Source organism: Euprymna scolopes, chromosome 10 (assembly GCF_053919585.1).
Source record: "Euprymna scolopes isolate OS-2025 chromosome 10, ASM5391958v1, whole genome shotgun sequence".
Lineage (NCBI taxonomy): Eukaryota > Metazoa > Mollusca > Cephalopoda > Sepiida > Sepiolidae > Euprymna > Euprymna scolopes.
In genome coordinates, this window is record NC_136491.1 from 143,556,730 (window position 1) to 143,569,128 (window position 12,399).

The following is a 12,399-nucleotide window of genomic DNA, read 5'->3' on the forward strand; positions in this document are numbered from 1 at the left end:
TGCTAGTCTATATATCTATAAAAGTGCACGTGTCTGTGTGTGTATCTGTCTGTCTGTGTACATTTCCCTACGCAATAACTTTGTCAATTTTAAGTTTCCAGACTCGAAATTTGATATACAGGGTAATGAGATTTGGAAAAATCTATGTGATCGGTTTTCGGCCAGAAATTTGGCTGTTAAGGGGTCAAAATAGAGGTCAATTTTTAAAAAAGTGGCCGTTTCTTTTTTTGTTTTTTGTTGCTCAGTATACACCGCCAACACCCGAGCAACGCCGAGCACACATGCTAGTATATATATATATATATATATATATATATATATATATATATATATATATAGGAAGGACATATCTAATATTAGGAATGTTAGATTTAATATTACACGACTCGAAGAAATTAATTGAATTTGAGCATACGCAGATAGAAGTAAACATATGTCGACAAGTTGAAATCAGCAGTTTGCATTATTATATATATATATATATATATATATATGTGTATGTGTGTGTGTGTTTACTTCTTTTGGCGTACGTTCAAATTCAATTAATTTCTTTGTGTCGTTTAATAGTGAATCCGTCTTTCCTTTTTTTAATGTTGGTAAGAGACGTGACTGAAGCGCTAAATATTTTCGTTTCCATTCTAGCTGATGCCCACAGTTATTTCTTTTAAGACTTCAAATCACTACCTACATATTAGGTACAATAAAATATTCAATAGTGAATTAGCCCTGTAATATAAGAAAACTGCATTAATTAAAATATATTTAAACCTATTTTACCACCCAGCATGGCCGGATACCCCCATTAAGCTTACATGTGTAGATCATGATATTATAATCATTATATCAGTCTCGCTATCAAAACATTTTCGCCTTATATAAATGTTAATTTCCACTGTGTTTCTCGCGGCAACGTTATCTGTGTGGCTTATTCCTTGCTAATGGAGTTAGAAACGGCTACGTGGCCAGATTCGAATCTCCCGACAGGCTGTAATCCTAACTCCCTGCACGTATTTTTCATTAACAGTAAAAACATTAATGTCTGTAAGTATTAAAAATTAATAAGTAATTGTAGTATGTCAACAAATCAGTTCTTATTGTTGAACAATGTAAGTTAAAATTAATTACGGTTACATAAGCTCACGTGCGCGGATAATTATGCTATAATCATAAGATCACTTTCGCCGTCTAGACATTTATGCTTAATTGCAAATGTTAATGTCAACTATTTTTCACGCGGTTAACGTTGGCTATATGATTTGTTCCTTGTTAATAGAGGCAGAGATAGCTTCGTGTTCGGGTTCGAATCTCCCGACCGGTTATAATCGTAACTCGCTGCTCTGTAAGAAGCCTTGACTGGTGAGCTGTGAAATAGTAAAACAGTACTGTATGTGGATGACTAACTTGCTCTACTGCTTTATTGAGCACTTTTGTATAAACCTCATTATATTTCACTGGTTACCCTACGTTTGAAAAATAGAAAAAAATATATATATGAGAATTTATTTTCTAGGTGAAATTTTAAATTTGTATATTACTTTCTTTTGAAAAACTATTTCTTTTCTCTTTTACTTTGAGAGCTTTGGAACCAGAACGTTAGGACATGGCAGGGCGTATTATTATTATTATTATTATTATTATTATTATTATTATTATTATTATTATTATTATTGTTGGCTCACATGAAGCTTTCACAAAAGTAAACAAACGATCCGATTGGAAACCTGTGGTATTCTCTGGAAGCTGAGTGACAACAAGTCTCCCCAGACGTCCAGCCCTCTCCACCTCCTTCGATAGCATTTGCAAATGAATTTGCATCATCGCAACAGCCGCTTACCATTAACTTCTCGCTGGTAGTGGCCATTGGTTTATACTGGAATTTGAGTGGCACTCAGCCTCCCCAAGGTCCCAGTTCTCTTTGCGCTTGTCCAGCCGAGGTCTGGTTGGCGCTCGCTCCTCGGTCTTTCAGTCCTTAGTGACTCTTCTCGGCCCTTTGGTATCATGTTTTTTTTTGGGGGGGGGGGGAAATCGGTCATGAAAAAATGGGGGGAATGCATGATGGGGGGGGGTGTAGAACTTGTAAATATGCAGTTTCGGTGTTCTTCATTCCCTGTAACGCTTATTCGTTATATTGTCTTGTATTATTCTCCGCATTCAAGAGTTTTCCTTATTATTTCAGTCGCTTTCATTATCGTTAGTCGTTGTACTTTTGCAGTTATTCCTCTGATTCCAATTTCTGACATTCTTTTTTCGAAGTTTTTCGGGATTGTTCCTAGTGCTCCTACTATTATCGGTACTATTTTGGCTTTCTTCATTATCCAAATCCCTTTTAACTCTCTGGCTAGCTCTGTGTATTTGCTTCGTTTCTCCTTTTCTTTCATACTCACCCAATGATCAGCTGGGACTGCAAGTCAACGATTTGACAGGATTTTTCTTTCTTGTTAATTATTACGACATCTGGTCTTCTTGCTTGGATGGGGTTTCCGTTTGTATGTCCATGTCCCATAAGAGTTTGTGGTTCTCGTTTTCGAGTGCTGTTGCAGGTTTATGCTTGTACCATTTGTCTGTACGCTCAATATACAGTCGTTTACACAATTCCCAGTGTACCACCCTCCCCATTTTGTCATGCCTGTTTTTGTATACCTTTTGGGGAAGTTTGCTGCATTCGCTTACTATATGGTTTATTGTTTCGTCTCTTTGTCCACAGAGTCTGCATTTGCTGTTTTCTTGTGTTTTATCGATCCTTGATTTGATATGGTTGGTTCTTATCGAGATATCTTGTGCTGCAGTTATTAGAGATTCAGTTTCTTGGTTTATATGTCCTTTTCGCATCCAGGTCCAGGTGTTTTCGTTATTCTCATCTTTTGTCATTCTTATGAATCTTCCGTGGAGTTGTTTCTCTTCCCATTTCTTTTTTCTCGTTTTGTCGTTTGTCTCTCTGTTTTCTATTTTGTTTTTTTTCAGTGCCTCTCGCTGCCATAATTATTCTTTCAGTGTTTTGCATTATGTAGTTTTCTAGTACTTTTGTCGCGTCCTTCACACAGTCTTCTATAGAGATCAGTCCCCTCCCACCGTCTTTCCTTTTCACGTTAGTGTCTGTCAATATCGTCCTTTGGGTGTAGTGCATTATGCATGGTCATGAGTTTCCTGGTTTTCTGGTCGAGTTGTCTCAGTTCTTCTTTTGTCCACCCTATAAACGGTCCAGAGTACTTTACTAGTGATACTGCCCATGTATGTATACCTTTTATTAGGTTTCTGCTATATAATTTCGTTTCTATGAATTTTCTTGTTCTCCTGATGTATTCCTTTCTAATTTTCGCTTTCATTTCTGTTGCTCTGATGGTGTCCGCTTCCAGAATTCCCAAGTATTTATAGTCGTCTTGTTTCCCTAGTGTCCTCATTTCTGTTTGGTTGGGTAGTTCCATGCATTCTGTCGTTTCCAGTTTTCCCTTTCTTATAACTAGTTGTGCGCACGTTTCCATTCCAAATTCCATTTGGATATCTTGGCTGAAGAATCTGGTAGTGTTAATTAGTGTCTCTAGCTCCTTTTCGGTCCTTGCAAAAAGTTTCAGATCGTCCATGTAAACCAGGTGGTTCATTTTTCCTCTGTATTGGAGAACCTGTATCCGGCTTGGCACTTTCTCAGAATACTGTTCAAGGGCATCATGGCTATGATGAACAGTAGTGGTGATAGCGAGTCTCCTTGGAAGATGCCTCTTTGTATGTTAATTTCTGTTATGTGCTGTCCATCAGTTGTTAATTCCAGTCTCCATGTATCATTGCATTTTCTATTACGTTGGTGATCATGATTGGTATTTTATACATTTTTAGCCATTCTATTATACATGCTTGAGGGATCCTGTCGTACGCTTTTTTGTAGTCGATCCATGCCATGGCTAAATTATTTCTCCTCCTTTTTACCTCCTTTAGGATGTTTTGATCTATATATAACAGGTCATGTGTTCCTCTTTTTCCTTTTTGGCATCCTTTCTGCTCCTCGGGGATGAGTCCACGGTTATTCAGGGAGTGGTAGATTTGTTCCCTCAGTTGTGCTGTCAGTATCTTCCACATATTTTGTAAGCACGTGATTGGCCTATAGTTGCTGATTTCATTCACTGTTCCTTCTTCTATTTGTTGTAACTCTTCTTTCATTTCTATTGTGATCTCGTCGCTCTTCCCATATTTTACTCTAGTAGAGTTTTGTTTCTGTCTGATTTTGTTGTTCTGTTTTTGTTTTTCCTCCGTTCACATTTTCGTAGAATTGGTTTTCATTAGTTTCAAATGTTCTGTTTTGTTTGTATTGTTCAGATTTAGAACTATATCGTCTGAATCTCGCTTCTTTTGCTTTTATTTTTTGGCCCAGTTCTTCATGTTTCTTGTTTAGCTTCTCCCTGTCAGTTACATTTCCAATATTCCAGGTTTTGTTGGTCCGCTTGTCCCCGGTTGTTTTTCTGATTTAAGTTTCATACTTAACATTTTGGCGCCTGCGTAAATCAGGTTGTTTAAGTATGTGATTGTGTTTGTTGGGATATGTGGGAGGAGTTTGTTAACATTCTCTGATTCAGTTTTTAATTTCTTCTGTGCTTGGTTCTTTAACGATGAGTTTTGTTTTTTCTTCGTTCATCAGCTGTATTATTTTGTTTATTTCATTTGCTTCATTCTCTGTTAGTTCTGTTTCATTGTTCTCGGTTTCCACGTTCGTAGGCTTCGTTCTTTGTTGGTCCTCGGCCTTTGGTGTTTTTACTTGTGAGGCTTCAACTTGTGGGGTTGCTCTACGTGTGGTTCCGTTGGGGGATGATTCTTGTTCAGTTCCATCATTTATTTTTTGCTGAATTTCTGTTAGTTCTAGTTTAGAGAGCCAGCCTTTCTTGAGTATCAGTCTTTCTTGGTCCGCAATTCTTTGTTCTGTCGTATGGTAGTCACTGGATAGGTCCCATAGTTCTTTCATTCATTTCCGGTAATCTCCATATCTATATTTAGGATGGCTTCTATAGTAGCATTCCATTACGAGTCTGTTCTCCTTTGTTGTCCATTTCTTTCGTCGGTTGTTTTTCTTTTGATGGTTATCATGACTGTGTTGTGTTTCTTCGGTATCATTTTGTTCCCTGAAATTAGAGGTTATACTTACCTGTTCAGCGTCCATGTCATTTGAGTTTCTGAAACTAGAAAGTTGGCCAACATTCGCAGGATGACGACCGGGTCCCCTATGCTGGCCACCGAAGGAGCACCTGCCGATCATGACACCCAAATCTTTCTTCTGGGTCCCAAGGTGTGGATTATTTGTAATTGACATTTTTTCATTATTTGGTGTTTGTGGCAACACTGAACCCAGAATTGTTTTACCTCTGCTTCTGACGCAGGGATAGTGTAAAGCTCCTGTGTATCCAAGAGGTATCGTGCACTATCACACATACTTATGGGACAACGAAAAGTAAATAAATAAGAAAATAAAAAAATAAAATAAATAAAAATTTAAAAAAATAGATAGATAAAGTAATTTACTTAGTAAAAGTCGAAAGTCATGCTCTGAAAGAGGGCGTTTGAAGATAGGTCTACCTTACACCATACGGTTTAGGCGCTGGAAATGTATGGGAAAAGAGGAGGAGGGCAATTTTCCCCGCCACTTTGGTAGTATTTAATTCCCTCGTTCAAAGGCGGAGCAAATTTCTACGTCAATATCGGAAAACGTTTGGTTTCTGTTATAAATTCGGACAAACATTTAACTAGATATTTTGCCTGTCGCCCGTTTGGGTATTTTTGCATCAATTTTTAGAGGATTTGCATTAAGTTGGAATTGACAAACAGAATTATACGTTTATATCGAAACAAAGACTGTTTTCTGAAATGAATTCGAAGTAACATTTAACTTCTTTTTTTTTTTAAACAAAAACGGGCATAACTCACATTTCTTTGGGTTCTTTAGAATAGTTTTCTGTCACGAATGTATTAATACCTATCCTCTGTGGGCTCCAGTCTGGAGATAAATGCCTGGTCGTTGGTCAGTAGAGGGTAAGGGGTAGGAGGGGGTGGAGGGTTGAAACAGTCCTTTCTAGTCCACACATACGAATATGTATATATGTATACGCATATCCACATATGCAAACGCACACATTCTGCCCGTCGTTGCCACAAAGAATATAGAATTCCTCTTTTTTTTCCGCTCCGTAACAAATTTCGCTAGCCGCCCATCTAGCTTTTTTTTCCATTCATTTTTAGAGGATTTGCATTAAGTTGGAATTGACAAACAGAATTATACGCTTATATCGGAACAAAGCCTGTTTTCTGAAATGAATTCGAAGTAACATTTAACTTTTTTTTAACAAAAAGGACATAACTCACATTTCTTTGGGTTCTTTAGAGTAGTATGTATTAATACCTTATTATTATTATTATTATTATTATTATTATTATTATTATTATTATTATTATTGTTATGAGCGTAATGCGTGAGGATTAGAGTAAAATAAAACAAGTTCATTTACATACAATATGCGTTCGAAAAGTAATGTCTCCTATTTTTAATTCTGCTCGAATAGATCAAATGAGATTGAAAGCTGCATTGTGATGATGACTGAACCTATGCATTCATGACAGGAAAGTATCATTTCTCTATTGCGTATATTGACGGTGTGAAATTCATACAAAATCAATCCTTTTCATGAACGTGCCTCACAAGCAGAGATGCATCATTGAATTCTTCCATGCAGAAAAAAAATTGAACAAATCATCATTCATTGCAATATGCCAGTACAGTTCAGAGATGTATTCGTTTATTTCACAGATGTGAATGACAAAGCACACCCCGGACCTTTACGACCTAGATATCAAAAGTTCATTGCTAATTACGTTGACTCTCTAGTAAAACATTATTCCGCACAAAAATTCGCTCGTTTTAATGATCCTGTTTTCGTAGCTCTTCAAGGTTTTGAATTTTGAGTTAAAAATAGAAAGCCTTACTTTTGAAATAACTTTCGTATTTCAGAGTAAGATGTTTATATTTTTTTTCAGTTTCCAAAATTATTCAGTTGGTGTTATTACAGATCAAATGTACGATTAAGTCAATTCACAATTGAAAATTATCGCCTGCTGTCGCATAATCTGTCCGTTAATTCTTGCTGTTAATAAAATGTTAAATCTGTCCGTTAATTTCTTGCTGTTAATAAAATGTCGATTTTAGTATGAGTCACAAACTGTACCAGTATTGTTTACTCCATTAATTTCGAGACTGTCTTATTTTATTGCATGACTTAATTACTAGTAATTGGACGATTCTAGTATTTTCCTGATTCCGATGCAATTACCGATTCCGATACAATTACCGATTTCGATACAACTGCCGAGAACGTATTAAATTCCCGTTCCGATACAGGTACCGATTTCGATTCCGATTTTTATCAATCTCTAGATTTTTAACTTAAAAAGTTGCTTTTTCCATAAAAACACATGTAAAGATTGTGTATATATTTTAAATGTAAAATACACTTCGGGGTATGATCTATAGATTTTAGTTCTACTGGTAGTTTAATATAAATAAATATTCATTATTTAACTATTACTGGCAGCAAAATCAGATAAAATATAATTAAAGGAATCGTTTTTGTCATCGGAAAATAAGCACATTTTTTCCGATTCAGACAACCTAAAAGTTGCGATTTTTCCAATTCCCGATTCCGATTAATCGTCCAACATTAAAAATAAAGTTGATACACCGGTTCTTTGTCAGAAAACAGGTGATGTTCAGCTTGGCCGTTATCAGACATTATATTTGTTGTACGCGGCGGCATTTCCTTGCGAAACCTCACGCTATCATCTTTTTGAACCACTGAGGGCTGCTTGTGAGTTAATAATTTCGAGAATCTTCATCATTCGGGGATAGCAGACATAACACGCCTAGGCACAAGATTTCTAGTTTTATAATTTTTGGTCTATTTGTTTTCAATCATAATGCAAGTTTAAGATCATGTAATCATATTCGAATTGAATTTATAAATAAACATTTTGAAAAATAACTTTTTTAAGCTTTGTTCATGGAATCAACGTTAAGGTTTGATAATGATTTTGGATAGATGAGTGTTTTCTTATAGATTTGGCAAGAGGAACCATAGATTGGAGTTCAGTCGAACACTTGCCATGAAAATAGCGATGGGTCAGAGACGGACTCGCACTATTTCTTCTGTGGGAAAGAGGTTGCAGAGAAGAGAAAAGGGCATCGCCTGTTAGATTACGAAGTCGGTTTTGAACTCTTTGCAGACAGAGGGGATGCTCCGATCAGCTCCCACCTAGATATGGCAACAGTACACTATCTTAGGGCGTACTTGGCTCTTTCCTATTAGACAAAGAAAGTTTTAATGAAAGCAGTATTTTTTTAGTACCCACGTTGTACTTTATTTTGTCGTGAATATATCAGCCAAACAAGTTAGAATTTAAGAAGGGGATTTATTTATGTATTTCCTGCATTTTTCTTTCTCTTACTTGGCCTATGTAGCAACTTTTGTTTGAAATTTTCTGACTTAAACAATAAAAAAGATCCACGCAATAACTTTCTTCCAAATTAGTTTATTACTACGGTACTCTGTCGAATTAATCTGGTTTTAAATAAAAAATTACTATTTGAATGTCGCAAATACTCAGCATGATAGAACCTAAAAAAAACCCACGGCACATAAATTCACCCCGGCCTCTACTTTCATTAGAAGTCACTATCACCGGCAGATTTGTAAGCTGTTGTTAAGTGACTCGTCTTGGTAGATTGATGTTCGTTCCTCGGAATAACAACGACCATCTTATCATCCTGGATCGATAATAGATTGAATTAATATATATATATATATATATATATATATATATATATATATATATATATATTCCGATATATATATATATTTTTTTTGCAAATACACTCTACATGGTAAGGGGTATTTTAAGACAGGTTTTGTATTGGAATTCCGCATATAAGAATGAAAAATTGATAATCGAAAAATCTGATCAATGTAGGAGCAATCTAGTTTGGACCAAAGCTGACACCTTTATACAGCCTGACATCACAAGTGCATTTTAGAGGTTTTATCACCGCACAAACAGAAGGCTACAGTGTAAAATCAACAGATGGTTCTTTGGGAATCATGTTTCTCTTTAGCGCAGAGTTAAACCATGATACTTTACTTTTGCATGTTAAGTTTTAATTCAAGTCAATATACAAATAAGTGTCTAAAATCAAAGGTAGATTCCATAAAGTGAAATGCTAACTACAGTATATTGTGAGCTAAGTCACTGTTGGGAGGTATGTGAAGCTTTCATATGGTGCATGGACGTCTGTTCACGACTAGAGAAGACAATTAATTGAATTCATTGATTAATGGGCGATTTCACAGATTCCAATGATAATGAAAGCATTGAAAGTGTAGAACATCCCTGGATCCTCATTCAATCCCAGGCAACATCGTGTCTCATTGCTGTGATATATATTTTTTCATGTATATATATATACATATAATATTTAAAATTTGAGATATTGTATATAGATTTTAACTGTTTATTTAAATGTTGTCCAATATGTGAATCGACCTTAGCAGCAGCAGTATTAGTAGTAGTAATAGTAGTAGTAGTAGTACAATATATTTATGGAAATTATGCTACACAGCGATATTCATATTTCATCCCGATCAGGAATATTCAAGCTAAGTTCCTTATATTAGTTTTATAAATATAGCCTACCTATACTTGCAAGATAAAAAGTATTCTTAGCGTGACGATTTCTTGCAAAGATAAAATATGGACACAACTGTATAACTAAATTGTCACAATTACATGTTCGTACTATATATATATAACTGTATATATAACTATATATATAACTATATATATATATATATATATATATATATATATAACTATATATATACATAAAGTGTTAAACGAAAATAGACAAAGATTAGATATACGATATGAAAACGGCGAGTTTTCGATTAAAAATTTTTATCTTTCATATTTCACTGTTTGGAAGCAAATTCACCTTTTTAGTGATCCAAGCAAGCTAATCGAATCTCAATTGCTGACCCATCGGGTCATATTTTACTCCTATTCATATATGTGTGTATGTACAAGAATATTAGTTCTGTTCTCAGTCGATGTTTTAAATCACATAAAAATCGGTTCGATAAATCTGGCGTCATAGTGAGAGCATATTTACAAAGCTAATATAATAAACGATAATAAATGCACCTAGCTTAACAATTTACTTCGGTTGCACAGCATCAAGACTCATTAAAATTAGATCCGATTGGCTTAAAGATATGCACAAGTCTCGCTCTCGTAATTCGGTTATGTTTGCGTCTGTTCCGACTGAAAGGTTTATTTTCCTGTTATTTAATATATAAACTGATATTGTCGGATTTGTATCGTTTATATCGAGTTTTAGTACTCCAATATTATAAAATTCTGAGAGCTGTTTTTCTATATTTCTTTTAGACAATAGTACTTTTCTCAAACATTATACTAATTCAATGTCTTTCGGATACCACTAATTCCGGCTACACACTATTGTTCTTCACTTTCGACTTACGTTTTAGATGAATGAAACAAACTTCTACATTTATTTAATACTAGCCTGGGTGCATACATGCATACATGCATACATACATACATACATATATACATACATACATACAAACATTTAAGCAGACAGGTGAGATTTATATTATAGATAAACAGTTTTTGAAAATGTATTTTACTATTGTAAAAGAAAAGTTAAACTATTTATTTTTTTAAATTATCTTTATATCCAATATTCGATAAAATAATTAGATTTCGAAAATTCATTCCAAATTTTTTTCTTCGCAAGCACATCTCGGGTCAAGTTGTATAAATATATATATATATATATATATATATATATATATATATATATATATATATATATGAGGAAGTTAAAACATAAGAATAAAATCGAATCTTTTAAGTGGATATTTATCGGAATAATGCAAAGCTTCACAGATTGTTTTAGAGCTTATATAGAGTATCAACAAAATAAGAACACTATATAAAATATATATTGATGTATATAAATTTATTCGTTTATTTAATATAGATGATGCATTAATTAGGGTTGTAGGATAAGTAAGACTTTTTATACCGTGGTATTTCAAAGCCTAATGCTTCTTATCAGAAGAGAAGAGAAGATGCAAGGTAACATAATAGGGATGCGACGTCTAGCGATAGCTGCATTAGGAGCAAAATAATTTTTCAAAGAGACTGTTTATGGAGGTTATGGGAGAACTTAAGTGATCTCTGTGATAGAGGAGAAATATAGCTTTTATTATATCATGAAGGGATGTTATAGCATATCTGCTATGGAGGGTTTTTATATATGTGTGGAATGCGCAACTAAACTCCAGACCGCTCCAGAAGACATCTCACTACTGATGCAATTCTCTATCTATATAAAAGCCAAGTACGTCCAAGGATGGAATACTGCTGCCATATCTGGGCAGGAGCTGCTAAAACAGCCTATCCTGCCTTGACAGAGTACAAAATAGACTTCGTGGCTTAGTGGGGATGCCCTTTTCTCTACCCTGCAACCTCTCTCCCACAGAAGAGACGTTGCGAGCCTATCCTTGTTTTATCGTTATTTCCATGGCAGGTGCTCGTCTGAACTCCAATCTCTGGTCACCCCTCGCCAATCTTTCACGAAAAACACTGTGAAAAATTTCCCCCACTCTATATCTGTGCCTAAATCAAAATGCGGATTCCATGAACAAAGCTTCTTTCTTAGAACTGCATGCCTGTGGAACTCTCTTCCGTCTGCCTGCTTCCCACCTGACTACAACTTGGATGTCTTCAAGTCCAACGTTAACAAATTCCTAATGAACCGCCCCCTTAAGTAAACACTTCATCAAATCTCCACACTAACGTAATGTACTTGCAATAACCCTTATCCCTGAGTGGCTTCCGGGCCTTGATAAGTGGTGATCACTGTGTAAAAAAAAAAACTCTGAGGAAGAATATATAAGCAAGTGATTGAAAGAGGGTATTTATCTAATCATATGTTTTAATCGTTTATAACTATAGCAGGGGTTCACTTGAGGTAGGGAATTTATGCTATGTCTGTAAATATTAGTAGGGACATCGGTATTATAACTTTGTATTTAAATAAAGTATAAATTATTAGAAATAATATTTTTTCATATTGTCGTATTTTAATTTTATTTCATGTTTCTTACTTGTTATTCTTATTTTTATATTTACTTTTTAATCTATATATTTAATATTTAATACCTTCGTCCTTTATCCTATTCATTTATCATCTATATAATGTTATTGTTTATATTTTATCCTCTTAGTTTGTTAGTTTATTTTAATAATTATTTCTAATATTTTATACTTTATTTAAATATTAATTTGTAA